The 14,798-nt window shown below is 38.6% G+C and overlaps 1 protein-coding gene across 4 annotated transcripts in view; it reads left to right on the plus strand.

The window, feature by feature from the left end:
• ADM2 (adrenomedullin 2) overlaps positions 1–14,798 on the plus strand; it is a 42,302-nt gene that overhangs the window by 21,824 nt on the left and 5,680 nt on the right. The window lies entirely within an intron of this gene.

The raw sequence follows: 14,798 nt of genomic DNA on the forward strand, positions 1-14,798 counted from the left end.
CACAGCTGATAATACCATTTATTCCTTTATCATAACCCATAATAAGATCATGTATTTTATGTAACATGGGGCAAATTTATATACAACTTGCAGCTTTCCAGCTGTTATGGATCTACGGGTCATACCATTTAATCATGATTAATTGTATAAAGCCACCATCTAAGAAAATGTAATACTTTAAAGTGGAAGAAAAGCCTAACTCTAACTATTCCTAAAAATGTTCCCCTACCTATTCTGCATACCCTGAACCCGATCATGTGATCCCACAGCTCAGCTTCCCCCCAGTCTGCTGCAGGAGAAAGCAGGGAGTGCCAATAATGGCAACCTTTGGGCAGGGGCGGACTGACCATTTGGAAACTTGGGCACTGCCCGAGGGCCCGGGGTCAGTAGGGGGCCCCATGAGATGCCCCTGGTACCTTTTTCATAGGTTTTTTTGAGTTTGGGCAAGGACACAGGGGCCCCATGATCCCCTATTGCCCGGGGGCCCCATGAGTTGTCAGTCCGCCCCTGCCTATGGGTTATGTCACAGCCGTTGTCAAGCGCTTACACAGTGGAGTTGGAACTGCAGGATCACATGACTGAACTGGAGTGGATTATAAATAGGTATGTACACAGATCTTTTTTATACAAGGTATGCAGGATAGGTGGAAGGAATGTTTATTCCAGGTACTTATATAGCAATGTAAATGTATGCAGCACTTTACATATATATTATACATTCACATCAGTCCCTAACCCTCAAGGGGTGTACAATCTAAGGTCCCTAACTTACATTCATACATACACATACAAGAGCCAATGTTGAACAGGATCCAATTACCTACCAGCATGTCCTTGGATTGTGGGAGGGAACTGGAGTATCTGGAGGAAACCCATGCAGACACAGGGAGAACATGCAAATTCCAGGCAGGTGGTGCTGTGGCTGGGATTAAAACTAACAACCCTAGTACTGCCAGGTAGAAATGCTAACCATTTAGCCACTGTGCTGCCCTAGTGTTAAAATGGTATTAAACCCAAAAGCCAACATTTATTATATTGCAGCTTACCAATTCTTAGACATGGTGGCTGCATTATTTTTCATTTCGCAGCTTTCTTTCTTTAATTTTCACCAGGTGATCAGCATAGTACGTCTGTTGTTTTCAACAAAACAAACTGCCGAAGATGTAGCAGTTAGAGGGATAAGAAAAACCATTTAAGACTGACAGGGGAGCTTATAATGATCAGCTTTTATTTATTAATGTGAAACCTTTATGCCAAACGAAAAAAAACTGTTGATGTAACAGCTTCTAAAGTATTAGCTGGAGTTTGGCTCCAATTTGTTTAGTGCACCTAAATCTGCTAGTACATCTAAGGCCCCTTTCACACAGGTGTTCCATATGTCCGTTTTTCATCTGTCCGTTTACGGATGAAAAACGGACCCCCATGTATTTCTATGGACTTGCGGATGTAAACGGATGAACATATTTTTACATCAGTTAATGTCCACATCCACTAACATCCTTTTTTTTTTTTAACGGAAGAAAACCCCATTTATTCCGCAAAAATAAATGGAACGGAGGTCAAACGGAGGTCAGCAGATGTAAGCAGATGTAAGTGGAGGTCAAACGGATCTAAACAGATGTAAGCAGATGTAAGCAGACAAAAAACTGATCTAAACAGATGTAAGCAGATGTAAGCAGACAAAAAACTGATCTAAACAGATGTAAGCAGATGTAAGCGGACGTCAAACTGATCTAAGCAGATGTAAGCGGACGTCAAACTGATCTAAGCAGATGTAAGCGGACGTCAAACTGATCTAAGCAGATGTAAGCGGACGTCAAACTGATCTAAGCAGATGGAAGCGGACGTCAAACTGATCTAAGCAGATGGAAGCGGACGTCAAACTGATCTAAGCAGATGGAAGCGGACGTCAAACTGATCTAAGCAGATGTAAGCGGACGTCAAACTGATCTAAGCAGATGTAAGCGGACGTCAAACTGATCTCAGCAGATGTAAGCGGAGGAAAAACTGATCTCAGCAGATGTAAGCGGAGGAAAAACTGATCTCAGCAGATGTAAGCGGAGGAAAAACTGATCTCAGCAGATGTAAGCGGACTAAAAACTGATCTAAGCAGATGTAAGCGAATGAAAAACTGATCTAAGCAGATGTAAGCGGATGAAAAACTGATGTAAGCGGACGAAAAACCGATCTAAGCAGATGTAAGCGGACGAAAAACTGATCTAAGCAGATGTAAGCGGACGAAAAACTGATCTAAGCAGATGAAAAATGGAAGTAAACCAATGTAAAATGGATGAAAAAATAGATGAAAAAACGGATGTAAACTAATCTGTTTTTTCTTTAAAAAAACATGCTTGAACTGAAGAAAAAAAATGGAACGCCCGTGTGAAAGGACACTAGCACTACCCTCTCCTCCAGACTGACAATGCTGTTGTCCAAAGGTGTCTCTTTTGCTCCTTCATCCAGAGTGAGGGCACTCTAATAAAGGAGGTATATTACTGGCTAGATCACCAGGTGAAAACAGGCGGAAATAAGCCCACAAAAAAAACAAATGCAGCCACCAAATCTAATGATTGTTAAGCTGTAATATATTACATTTTTGTGTTTAATGCTGCTTTAAGCTTTACATATATTACTACTTTCAGGTTATACTCTGGTATTTCTACATAAGTAGTAGACATGACTTTTGCTGGCCATAGACGGGTCATTTTTCGGACGAAATGTCAGCTGAAAAACGACAAATCTGTCATTCTGCTACCACCAATGCTTACGAAAAATGGCCATTTTGCATAGATTTTCCAGCATGACCGATAAAAAAACAAGACGAAAATTCGCCCTATAAATGACCAGTCTATGGCCTGCATTAGCCATATACCAGTGTTTACGATACAAGTGCATATACAGCTATACAGCGTTTTGAGGAGCCCTATTAACCACTTCCCAACCGGCCGTTGTGTAAAAACGGCTGGACGGTGGCAGTGCAGGGTCGGGTGGCCGTTTATAACGGCCCCCCCCCCCGCACCCTGCTTGTGCGCGCTTCCGGGGAGGGCGCAGCACCGCGATCCAGTGCCCGCTGTGTTCTCTGGACACAGTGAAACACCGATCGTCGGACGGGACCTTTGTACGAGGTCCCAATCATGTGATCACTGACTGGCCAATCAGTGATCACATGCAAAGTAGTAAGCAAGATGTCACTTCTGACATCATTGCTTACTACGTGTGAAATCTGTGAATGATCAGAGGTCACATGGTACAAGGCTATTCACAACAGCCTTGTACCATGTGACAAGCTGTGACCAATTACAGCTCACTCAGTAGTTCTCAATGGCTGCAAGAATGCAGACAGAGAGAAATTATTGCTTTTACATTATTTGCTTATAAAAGCAATCAGTTTTAAAAAAAAATAAAAAAAAATCTTCATCACCCCCCAAAAGTAGTACAGTGTCATACTGCTAGGGTGACAGTATGTAAAAAAAAATAAAAATAAAATAAATATAAAAAAAAAAATAAAAATGTAAAACAAAAATGTTTAAAAATTATAATTTTTGGTTATAAACTAATTTGGCTTATTTTTTTTTTTACTAAAAAGATAACGGAATAAATTTTGGACATTTTCATTTACATAGCAAAAAAAAAATAAAAATCCCAGCGGTGAATAAATACCACCAAAATAAAGTGTTATCTGTCTCAAAAAAATGGTAAAAGTGTTGCATGACCGTGGAATTGTCATTCAAAGTGTGACAGCGCTGAAAGCTGAAAATTGCCCTGAACAGGAAGGGGGTAAAAGTGTCTGGACTGGAAGTGGTTAAAGAAGAATGCCACAAATAAATACATTTAATTGCAAAGTTAACATAGAACTTTGTGCTTTTGGCATGATTTACACTTTTTGCAGGGCTGGCAGCAAAGAAAATAATATCTGATGCTTATCTCTATAGGCAGTTACTGTATAGGAGCAGCAATAGCAAATAAAAGCCTTAATAACAAAATTCCAATCCAACAAAATATCCTGCATCAAAAATTACATTTTTTAAGCAATATATTATATTGATTTCCATATTTTTTAGATTTACATCAAATTAACATTAGACATCTTAGTAGAAATATACATAGATACATATACAGTGTATATATACAGCCCTCAGTACACACAGACATCACAGGCATGACTCACTAGCCAAGCACAAGTGTACGTGTGAAACTGCAGGCAGCCTTCTCTCTCCCCATCCTCCACATCTTTTTATTTTCCCTCCCCACTCCTCTCTGTCATCTTCACATCTTTTTGCACTGCACATTTGTCTGATTTCTCCTCTCATATTTCTCGGTTGCTAAGTTTGGAAAGTCCATTTCAATTTGCAGAGTATATTCATATTTAAGGGCCCATTCATACATTGGAGTCCTGATGCATTGTGTTAACATGTTAATGTGTACTTTTTTCACACATGCGATGCATTAACGCAGCCCATTCAAGAGACCAAGTTGACAATGCAGCAAAATGTTGGAAAAAATGAACATGCACCTTGTTTGACAACACAGCCCGCTACAACACATGGTAATGTATTATTGTGTGTTGTGGTGCTATGCAACACATATGCATTGGTGCTGCATTGCGTTAATGCGTTGGGGTGCCATTTAAAGTAATCAGCACAGCAACACAGTAACATGGGTAATATTCAGTAACACCTATTCCAGTAACATGCGTTATTGGAACGCACTGCAGCAGAAATGTGTATTTTGACCCAAAGGGTGTACTTTGTTGCATCCAATATGCTGCACAGCACCTTTGGGCCTAGGGTATGTGGTGCAACAGGTCATTTAATCAGTCATACTTGGACATTCATGTCATTGGGAAATATGTGAAAAGAAAAACCAACAAATAATGAAAATGACAAATAATGAAATAAATGGCAAAGAACGAATAATTAAATGAAGTGAACTGCTGCTATTCTCTTCCTGAATACCAGAAAATAAAGAAAACGAAAAATAAATGAGTGCGCGGTACACTAAACCAATCTAACGCACAACATATCAAAAATAGACCATAAATAAATATGTGCATATACAGAATGTGCAAAAAATGCATCTAAAGTGCTAAAAAGTCCATATGACATCACAGAAAGCTCTGTGGGCAAAGCTTTACATAGTTACATAGTTGGTCTGGCTGTAAAAAGACAAGTCCATCCAGTTCAAACATTAAAAAAAAAAAGTTATAATCCTATACCCACAATTGATCCAGAGGAAGGAAAAAAAAACCCAGCAAAGCACGATCCAATTTGCTCCTGCAGGGAAACAATTCCTTCCTGATCCCCGAGAGGCAATCGGATATTCCCTGGATCAACTTTACCTATAAATGTTAGTATCCAGTTATATTCTGTGTATCTAAGAAAGAATCCAGGCCTTTTTTAAAGCAATCCACTGAGCTGGCCAGAACCAACTCTTGAGGGAGTCTATTCCACATTTTCACGCTCTCACTGTGAAGAAACCTTTCCGTGTTTGGAGAGTAAATCTCTTTTCCTCCAGACGTAAAGAGTGCCCCCTTGTCCTCTGTGATGACCTCAGGGTGAATACCTCTACACCAAGTTCACTATATGAACCACTGATGTATTATACATGTTGATCATATCCTCCCTTAATCTCCTCTTCTCAAGAGAATAAATTAATTTCCTCTGATCTTTCCTCATAGCTGAGCTCCTCCATGCCTCTTATCAGTTTGGTTGCCCTTCTCTGCACTCTCTCCAGTTCCCCAATGTTCTTTTTGTGAATTGTTGCCCAAAACTGAACTGCATATTCCAGATGAGGTCCTACTAATGATTTGTACAGGCATACAATGATATCTCTCATTCTGGATCTCTTGATTGGAGATCAATGTGTCTTGTAAGAGGCTGATCTGTCTGTTGTGGCAAGCACTTGTGGACACCATAGCACTTTGTTGGAAGATTTTTTTCAACACACAGCACTTTCACATTGGATTTGGGACTTTTTTGCCTATTCACATTATGCATATGGACTTTTTATCACTTTAGATGCATTTTTTGCACATTCTGTATATGCACATATTTATTTATGGTCTATTTTTGATATGTTGTGTGTTAGATTAGTTTAGTGTACAGCGCACTCATTTTTCATTTTCATGTAGTTGGGAAACCTGCACAAAAAAAATCTTTGAGGCAGTCTGTGTTTCTGACCAATAAAAGGTAATCTGTGTTTTGGAAGTTAAATAGATCCTCCTCTAATTGGTTATTACCTTGTCACTCAGCTGGCCATAAGCTGTACAGAACAGAAAAAAATCCATAGATTTCCTCATGCACGCTGAAATGCTTTGATGGATGAATCTTTGGCAGCCGGAACTCATTACAGGGGGAATTAGAAAAACAAAAACATCTGTGTTATGCTTTTGACAGACTGCTAATATATATCTTATCAAATATATGTCTTTTTTTTTTTATTCTGCCCATAGCCCATAACATTAGGCATGTGGGAATGGCTGTAACATCCAAAGTCCAAAGACTTATGACAATCCTGCTTGTTACTTTTCACTTTAGGCAAACTTTATTGTTCCTGGTATTGTCAACTTATGGGAGACTGAAACATTGTTGGTACAAAGTTCACCTAAAAAGCAAAGTACACATTTATTTAAAGCTCAATGGTAAATGTTGTAAGATCCAAACTTGTTAATTATTCCTAATATTTATTCTAGTCTTCAATGCCCTGTAGCAATTTTACAAATCTTTAGATATCACCATTTACAGTTTCAGTTGATTTTATTATAAAAAATAAACTCAAGGTTATCGGGGAATTCATAAAGAGTGCCATGGACACCCCTTAGAATTCCGCAGGGGCACAGCCCAATTCATGTACATCTCTTATAGGCAGGTTAATGAATCTGTTGTTGTCTGCACTGAAGACAGAGGGGAAGATTTACTAAAACTGGTGCACACAGAATCTGGTGCAGCTGTACATAGTAACCAATCACCTTCTAACTTCAGCTTGTTCAGTTAAACTTTGACAATAAAACCTGGAAGCTGATTGGTTACTATGCACAGTTGCACCAGATTCTGTGTGCACCAGTTTTAGTAAATCTCCCCCAGAGTGTCCACTCTGGATAATCACAGTGCACTGTGTCCACCAATAAAAGGTTTACCACCCTGGTAGTCTGCGTTTCTAAAAATGCAATAGGTCCTGTGCTAACATTATCACATGGTAACCATGTCACTCAGTCGGCTTAAGCTGGCCATAGGCTGGACAGAACAGAAGAAAACCATAGATTTCCCCATGCATGCTAAACAGCGTTGATGGACGAATCTTCTGCAGCCAGAACTTGTTAAAGGGGGAATAGGAAAAAAAACCTTCCGTGTTATGCTATTGACAGACTGCATCAAATATATATTATATAAAATATATATGTAATTGTTTACACCGAAAGTGTCATTGCTTGTGTCCAATTCATGTACTTCTCAGAGACAGGTATATGAATCTGATGCCTGCACTGAGGACCGAGGGGTTGATTTACTAAAGGCAAATAGACTGTGCACTTTGCAAAGTGCAGTTGCAGTTGCATTCTGCAAGTGAAGATGCTCCAGAGCTTAGTAAATTAGGTAAAGCTTCACTTTGCAAACAATACCCAATCACATGCAAGGAAAAAAAACAAAACATTTACACTTGGATGATGAAAGTCAGCAGAGCTTTTGCTCATTTACTATGCTCTAAAGCAGTGATGGAGAACCTTTTACAGACCGAGTGTCCAAACTGCAACCCAAAACCCACTTATTTTTCGCAGACCACTGTGCCAGGCATGCAACTGAGAAGTTTTGAACTGGATTGGGAGGGTCTTGATGGGGAACTGACTGACTAGTTCCCTATCAGAAGTGGGTGGATTCGAAAGCCACAACTGGACTGAATAGCTGTTATGGATTCACCCACTGCTGTGCGCTGTCAATCAAAAGTAAAGTGGACCTGATGGGGAACTAGTCTCTCAGTTCCCCATCAGGCTCTCCCCACCCAGTGACAAGACATTTCCCAATGATAGGAATTGGCATATTTGGGTAGTCACCAGTATCAGCACCCCTCTGCTTACACTTAGCTTTCGGCCTGAGAATCTCTCCGCTGCCAGCTGAATAGGGCCAGGCATAGAGCACTGTGCGGGAAGCTATCACATACATGACAGTTTCCTAGCATGAGCACAGACCACTCAGACTACTGGTATACCTTCATACACCAGCTCAGAGCTGTTCCTAATTTCTAATCATAGAACTGGTGGTATTTCTTTTAGATTCTATCACTGCCATTGCAACATGTTTATTAAAGTGGTAGTAGTTAGGACTACCTGGATTTGTTACCAACATTGGCCCAAATGCTTGTCTGATTTAGGCACAGGTAGAAAACTGTCATTAGGACTTTATTGAATTCCCCAGTATGTGTTTCTGCTGTATGTTTTGAAACATTTGTAACATGTATTTGAATAAGGCAAGAAGGATTACGTACCCAGCCAAACCACTGGTTACTTTTACCAGTGACAGACACCTTTTCATGTGGAATACATTGGAAACATTCTTTTGGTAGCCATTGCATTTATCAGTAATAAATAGCAAACGTTTTTTGAACTGGCTGGATTTGGCCCAGTAATCTTCCGTATGCTCTAAAATGTCTGAGTCTTTTGAAACTATTCAAGTAAAGGCCAGTTAGACGTTTACTGAATTGATCTCTTCTTTACAAAGTGAACACAAATAGAAAAAAAACATATAAAAAGCTTTTTGTAGACACATATAAATGGAAGCCCAAAGCATCAATTTGTGGAAATTAAGCCTTTCTTTAAAAAAAAAAAAAAAAAAAATGAATAGGTGGAATGTGCTGTGCATATAAATACTTAGTGTTACTAAACCCAGGACCCTGCATTCACTATATCCAGTCTTCTACAGTACACAGAACATGGAAATGTAATTATTTTAGTAAGTATAAACTGCTTAATACCTTTTCTCATCAGCAGTATACATTCACCGGCCATTTTATTAGGTACACCTGTTCAATTGCTTGGGAACACAAATTGCTAATCAGCCAATCACATGGCAGCAAATCAATGCATTTAGGCATCTAGACGTGGTGAAGGCAACTTGCTGAAGTTCAAACCAAGCATCAGAATGGGGAAGAAAGGGGATTTAAGTGACTTTGAATATGGTTGTTGGTGCCAGACAGGCTGGTCTGAGTATTGTAAAAACTGCTGATCTACTGTTCAAATTGGTTTCACTGGGCAACAAGTACACAACATTTTTATACTGTACAAAATAATCTGAAAATGTTATATACATTTGCATGTTTTTTTGTTTTGTGTTTTTAATAAAGTAGAGAAGGGTTACAGACTGCTAGTTTTTACTGCTATCTGGGTTCACATTGGGGAGATAGCTCCTTACTTTAAATATTCTAAATCTCAAAAAAGTATATAGAGGATACATACTAAAAGTTATTCTAGCGTACAACCATCCCAGAAATCCCATCCTGTTATTTACGAGAAAAAGGGATTTTTAAAAGATAAGTTAGGAGCATGCTACACCAGTATTTGGGGTGTAACATGTAATATGCTCCTATGTACCCACATTCCACCGCCACAGCAGAAGGTACTATCACTGAACTGCAAATGCGTTGATCAGCACACTCATAGTTCATTCACACTGCCTACAGCTCAGAAACTGTCTGCCTGTACAGAGGTACTGGCAGGGAGCCGTAGGAAGTGCATGCAGGAGCCTGATATTGCACCCGCAAACCACTGATTGTGGGTGCAGTGCTCTTCAGGCTCCAGGGAAAAAAATTATAAATGCAAATTTTTTTCCTGCAAAAATATGTGCGTTTATTATTTTTTTCACAAGGGTAGTTAGCCTTTAAGGTACCAGACATAAACCGAACATAATATACAGTGTCTATTGAAAATTGTTTTCTTAAAGAGATATTATATTATATTGCTGTCATATATTATCATAATTTTCAATGACATATTGTTATATCCGTTTGTGTTTAATGTCATCCAAACCATCAGAGAGAAACATATGACAGGGAGATGTAATACATAACAAGAAGTATGACGATCTAAAATTACACAACTATAACAACTTAAAGTGGAACTGCACTGCATCTGAGCATTAATATTCAAAGCAAATTCCCCTATCTATCCAATGTCTCCATGCTTTATTTTGCTGAGAAATCATTTTGAAAAACACCCCCTTTATTTCTGACAGTGGCCATCTTGAGTAAGGGAAGATGATTCATGTAGCATTTACTTCCTGGAATCCGTCTACCCTTAGCTCAGGCATTGGCTGAGCTGAAAACCTTCCCTCCACTCCCCTCCTGAAGATTCCTGGGATGTATGACATAGTTTGCCTAGGCATGAAAACCAGGAAATAACTGAAGAAATGTAAAAGAAAAAGTTTAATACAAGTAAATATGATATACTTTCCTATCCATTTACTAATGCTAGCAGGATAAGGATTAAAAAATAGTCAGTGTTGATTGAGAAAGTGAAGTTCCTCTTTAACATCATAACACCTAATATCCATGCAAGAAGCATATCCAGCACTATGATTTACATGGGAGTATTGCAGGAGCGGGTGGCCATTTATAAACGTCCTCCCCGCTTCCCTGCCGGTGCGCGCTCCCTGGGAACACCGATTGCTGTACGGGGCCTCTGTGTGAGGTCCCGATCATGTGATCACTTATTGGTCAATCGGTGATCAAATGAATAGTAGTAAGCAAGATGTCGCTTCTGACATCATTGCTTACTACTAGTGAAATCACAACAGCCTCGTACCATGTGACAAGCTGTGACCAATCACAGCTCACACAGTATTTCTCAATGGCTGCAAGAATGCAGCCAGAGAGAAGGAAAAATGATTGCTTTTACAGCCTTTATGGGTGTAAAAGCAATCAGTGTAAAAAAAAAAAAATCTTCATCACCCCCCACAAGTAGTACAGTGTCACTGTGGTGACACTGTACTGCTAGGGTGACAGTATGTAAAAAAAAAACGCACATAAATAATAATGGTAAGCTCCAAGGAGCAGGGCCCTCAAATCCCTCTTGTATTGAACTGTATTGTTACTGTATTGTCTCCCGTTATGATATAAAGCGCTGAGCAAGCTGTTGGCGCTATATAAATCCTGTATAATAATAATATAATAATATAAAAATGTCTGTTTTTGAAAAATTATAATTTTTGGTTATAAACTAATTTTGGGTTATTTTCTTTTACTAAAAAGAACTTTGAGCCAATGTTGGATTGGAATTCCCCAAATCAATTCCTTATTGAAATAACACTCCCGAATGAGCAAAAATGAAACCAATCAAATATATCCAATGAAGTATGGATATCGGAGAGAACATTCGCTGATATCCAAAGCATTCGTTTGTGTCGTAGCAACTGTCAGAAAATTAGCAGGTTTAATGGAAAGAGGTTGTTTTAATCATAAGGAAATACAGTACTATAAGACAACTTATGTTGAACATAATACATTTTTTCCAAAGGCTACATTTGCAAAGACAACATTCAGGAAATCCGCCATCAATTACAGGGTATTCTGTTTTTGCCTTATTTAATTAACCTTTCTGAAAATTTACTTTAACATTTTAATGTTTAAAGAATGAATACAAATATCATTTTGGTAAAGTTAGGCATATTTTATTCACATTTCTTCAATCCAGTTTGATATACAATTTCCTACATAGCCACACCCCTTGCAAAAGCCTTCTCATCCCACTGCAATCCTAGCAAGCACAATATACATGTAACAGAATAAGTGGCTAATGTCATGAATTGAAAATATTTTGTAAAGAATCCATTCAAAACTGATAATTTTTTTTATGTTACCGATAATTTCAAAGGACTCTTAAGGCCCTAGAGAATATCTCTAGTTCCCAGGCCAACTTGCTGATAAGTTATAGTAAAGCTATAGTCTCCATTTAAAAAAAAAATATGTGGCAGCACTTAATTTTAGGGCATCTGCACCCACAGTTTTTGCTTAAACTCCTGGCAATGTCTCACAAATACTTGTTGATCCAACATGTGAAGTCCACCTTTTGCAGCTTCCTTTGATGGGGTGACAACACTGCCGTACTGCTCCCAGTGCTGCTATTAATTTAGGAGCAGTGCAGCAGTGTTGTCACCCCATCAAAGGAAGCTGCAAAAGTTGGACTTCACATGTTGGATCAACAAGTATTTGTGAGACATTGCCAGGAGTTTAAGCAAAAACTGTGGGTGCAGATGCCCTAAAATTAAGTGCTGCCACATATGTTTTTAATGGAGACTATAGCTTTACTATAACTTATCAGCAAGTAAGTCGGCCTGGGAACTCAAGACCAGAGATCATATTCTCTAGGGCCCTAAGAGTCCTTCGAAATTGTTGGTAACATTAAAAAAAAAAACATCAGTTTTGAATGGACAGATTCTTTACAAAATATTTTCAATTTATGACATTATTGGCCACTTATTCTGTTACTTTGTTACTTTTACTTCCAGGATGAGGTGGAGTAGCTTTCTAAGTGTACACGTCTTCGTGTGTTTGAGAGAGTGTGGTAGTTATTGGACTAGGTCCCTGAGGTGTTGGGTTTGGCTGTCAAAGTGTGAACGTGTATACTTGCACTCTCTCCTATGTTCTTCAGACTGTAACAGAGCTTAGTTAGAAAATTAGCTGTCCAGTCTCTGCACACGTGTCTGTTTCTTTTCACAGTACGTGTCTGTCGTAATCATCCCTACTATATACGTTGATTTTATTCTCCTGTACTCTGCCTTTAGCTGATCATGTACATTTCTTCATACTGCCTGAGTGAAAGTGAGCTGAAGCAAAGATGAGTTACAATTTAATTGTTAGCTCAGAGGTTTATTTTGAAGCCAGGACTAGTAAAATCCCTACCTTGAGAAAAGGGCATTGAGTGTTGTGCAGTTGTGGAATTTTTATTTTTCGGCAGTATATAATCATGCTCATTGTGCTTTCATAATAAAAGTTTATTTTTGCAGAAGGCACTTTCTAGCCATATTTTTCATTGGGGATTGACACTGCACATTTACTTTTGGTGCTGAGATGGGATTTAAGATAGAAATAATAATGTAAAAATAACCCATTAAAAGATAAAATGACAAACAGATTTTTCAGCAATATTCACCTTCAGATTTCCTCTGCAATACCTTTCTTCTCCCATTAGATGTTCTCAGTCTAAAGGCCATGAGTATCATGGCTGCTATTGCTTTCCCAAAAAAGGCTTGTAGACTTACCTTGTAACTTAATTTACAATCTGAATATCCACCCCTATCATAAGAAATGTAAATGATGCCATGAAGAGCACATTGCTACTGCTACACCATTTCTTACAGTATAGGTCCAACGACTGCTATTGTGTGAAACAGAAAAACTGCCCACTTGCATTTTAGGCTATCTCACCTTAATTACTGCAAACTCTGTAGTTCCATCTGTCAAGCTTTTATCATACTAACCGTTGTGCTAATACAGGTGCTGGAGTTCTCAAAAGTGGATTCAATTGCTTTGTTGATTCACTACCTATTTTATGATTTATAATCAAACTCTTTTATCCTTGTTTAAAGGAAATCTGTACTCAAAGAAAGATGCTATCCTCTTTCTGAATATGCATGTCAATCAGGAAACTACCATTTTTTAGATCAGCAATAGCAATCTTGAAAGACAAAGAGCAATAAAACTTATTCTGAATGCTTCAGTCAATAATCCAGTTCCTTTTGGTCAATTATTAAAAAAGACCTCCATCCAAAATAAAGCATTTGCTTTGTGTTGGATGGTGAGAAATGCAAAACCAGTTCCAATGGCCAAACCTAATGAGAAAATCTTTAGGAACATCAAAACTTTTGAATGCTGGGAAGAGAATGAATTAGAATATTGGTGTGTAGTTGTACAATGTATTACCCTGCATCCTTCAACTGACACATGCAGCTGAAACTATTATTACTTTTTTTTATTAATACTACCCATTATTTGTAAAGTGCCAATATCTTATGCACTGCTATATAATATAAAGCAGGAGCACATTCCATATTCCAAATAAAATGTGCAGAAAAAAGACACAGGAAGATTTTAGTGTATCACTATACAGTATATTATTAGATTAACATATCAATAAGACAATGCCATACTATCACCTGAACATTTACGCAACACATTGCTGCATGAAAAGTTTTGCTTTTGTAATGCTGACCGGGGAAAGAATTTGGTGTCATGCAAGTTGGCCGAAGGCATAAATAGGTGACAGATCTCTGCTGTCCTAACACGTTCTCCTCCTTACAAGTTATTACAGATGCTGGTAATACAAGCCAATGGGAGCCTTTATCTCAGACCATGATTTTCTCGGATGGCTGCCAGACCATAGGCATGTAGTCTGGCATGGCATCATCACAATTGTAACTGAGCTGTCTTTTGTGTGCCATCAGGCACTGACCAACCATCCAAGCCTTTAAAGATATTTAAACAAAAAAACATATTTTCAGACAGCACGTATATCATGAGTTTACCTGCTTCATTAGCTTGGTTGTGTGAACAAATGGTGGTTGGTCAGCTGTGATATGTTGCTCACTCAATCAGCCCCTGGTTGCTTACCTGCACCCTTTCCCCTTCTATATATTTCCTTTCTCTGGGTCCCTTAGGGTTTCTGATCAGCCTCTGGCTTTTTAAAGGGCAACATACCCTAATGTCTTTTAGCTACTGTGGAGAATGTTTGGCTGTTGGCTTTTTTCACAGTATTTTGTAACCCCTGACTTCTATATATAAATGTCCCTAACTAGGTTGGTATCTGTCTCCCCATGTTG

The sequence above is a fragment of the Staurois parvus genome, unplaced genomic scaffold (genome assembly GCF_062004578.1).
Source record: "Staurois parvus isolate SC_StPar_1 unplaced genomic scaffold, SC_StPar_1.0 ptg000175l, whole genome shotgun sequence".
Lineage (NCBI taxonomy): Eukaryota > Metazoa > Chordata > Amphibia > Anura > Ranidae > Staurois > Staurois parvus.